The sequence below is a fragment of the Agrilus planipennis genome, unplaced genomic scaffold (assembly GCF_000699045.2).
Source record: "Agrilus planipennis isolate EAB-ADULT unplaced genomic scaffold, Apla_2.0 scaffold137, whole genome shotgun sequence".
NCBI lineage: Eukaryota > Metazoa > Arthropoda > Insecta > Coleoptera > Buprestidae > Agrilus > Agrilus planipennis.
In genome coordinates, this window is record NW_020439008.1 from 667879 (window position 1) to 670444 (window position 2566).

Genomic DNA, 2566 nt, shown 5'->3' on the forward strand with positions numbered 1-2566 from the left:
TAATATATTACATGTATGTGAAATATATGTAAAATATATAGTTTTTATTATTGTATGAACTGAAAAAAAAATAGATTCGTATTGATTTTATAAATTTTGAAATGTCAGCCAAATTAAGTAATGGAATCCAAATACTAGTTTTAATTTAATAATTAATAAAATAAACCTTTTTCGAAGTTGTTTAAAAATATTTCAGCTTATACGTAATGTTATTAGGTAATATAAAAGAGCGCAAAGACAGAGAATTAGTTTGTAGCGTCTAATTAAAAAGTTAACTTAATACTCATTGTTTAGATGTTAATGGTTTCAAACAAAACACTTCAACATCTTGAGCTATGTTTAATTAGAACAAATATAGAAAAAATACATGTTGCAAAATGGTCACTAAAATGTTACATTACAAGTTCGTTCTATGGTACAAAGATTAGGTTCATACATATACGAAGGCTGATTACTTGTAGATACCCATTGAATAATTGAATTGCATTGAATGAACTGCTTGAATTGAATGAATTGAAATAGTTGAATTGCTTGATTGACTGAGTTGAAATTCTTGAATTGAATGAGTTGAGTCTTGAAACTACTTGAATTGAATCAGTTGATACTTGAACTGCTTCAATTGAAATATTTGAACTGCTTGAATTGAAATATTTGAACTGCTTGAATTGAATTAGTTGAAATTCTTGAATTGAATTAGTTGAAATTCTTGAACAGCTTGAATTGAAATACTTGAACTGATGCTTGAATTGAATTAATTGAAATTCTTCAACTGCTTGAATTGAATTAGTTGAAATTCTTGACCTGCTTGAATTGAATTAGTTGAAATTCTTGAACTGCTTGAATTGAATCAGTTGAAATTATTGAACTGCTTGAATTGAAATACTTGAACTGCTTGAATTGAATGAGTTGAAATTCTTGAACTGCGTTCTGACTTAAGTTACATACTTATTTATAATTGTGCTGATGGTTTTGGTAATTGCACTTATTTGCGAATCATCCCTGCTTATTGATGTCCAACTGATGAGAGATTCCTAATCGTGCCTATTAATAAAGTCCCTTCAAAATGTGATAATAAAAATTTGTACTAACTAACAACTATCATAAACTAATATAAACAGAAAACTTAAAGCACGTCTTCTTAATATTACAAAATATGTACAATGATTATATACAATTAAATTAAATACAAACAAATATCGAACACTCATAACAGTAAATTCTATAAAATTATGCTACATAACAACAAAAAATACCAATGGGTATTGATAAAAAGAAAAAAGTTTTAAGTAAGAGTGATAAAATAAACAAAGCAGTGTTGTCTTTATATATCTTTAAAATGATTTTTTACAGAGCAACAACCAAATCTACAACTTATTTTAGTCAATATTATTTCCTTATTTCCGTAATGTATTTTAAATATATAGGTACCACAACCTCTTTTAGGGTTCCGCATGTCCGAACGAAAAACGGAACCCTTATAGGGTCACTCGTGTGTATATTTTTTTCGTGTTTCGCCGGTGGTAACAAAATAAGAATATGCAACATTGTTTGGATATCGGCTACGTAAAACTACTTTTAGGGATAATAACAAAAACTTATGTCAAGGTCTCCAACATTTCGGTAATGAAGCATGCAGTGATTTACACCAAAAAGTTACAATAGTCTTGTTGCTATTTGCTGTTGACCACACAAACGTCCTATGCTTGTCAGTTAAATTTATGATGCCAATTCTGAAAAGGTTTCTCGGTGCATTCTTCTTGCTTAACATGAAAGCTTTGTGGGGTTGTAGGAAGTGAACGAAAGAAAGGGTTGACTCGGTTCTTTTAAAATTGTAATTGGTGCGTCACCACGAATTTAATAACTATGTATTTAAGTAATAATACAATAATACAAAGATGTAACGATATGTGCTGTTACATTAAATTTAATAACAGCAATATATTTTACCTACATTTAATGTTGAAATATGTGGAATTTGATACGCTTATTAGCTACAGTTTCTATTATTTCTTTTAGGTATTATTTAATTATTTTAAATCATTGCAAAACTAGGTTTATAGTACATTACATATCGAGGAGACGAAAAATTAGAAGAAGTGGCTGATATTAGATATCTAGGAAGTCAGACAAGTCAGGATGGAAGGAGTAGTAGGGATATAAAGCAGAGGATAGCGCAGGGTCGTGTCGCCTTTAATAAAAAGAAGTCACTTCTATGCTCGCGAACGGTTAATTTAGAAATTCGAAAAAGGTTGTTAAAGGTGTATGTTTGGAGCACGGCGTTGTACGGGTGCGAAACATGGACAGTGGGAGCGGCGGAAAAGAAAAGGTTAGAAGCGTTCGAAATGTGGTGTTATAGGCGGATGATGAGGATATCGTGGGTAGAAAAGGTTAGAAATGAAGAGGTATTGGAAAGAATAGGAGAACAGAGGACTCTATGGAAGTCAATAAAAAATAGGCGAGATAGGTTGGTAGGACACCTTCTCAGGCATGAAGGTCTAGTCAGAGACATATTAGAAGCAGAAACAGGAGTTAGGAGGGGTACCTACTGTTCGGAAAGAGTGGAGAT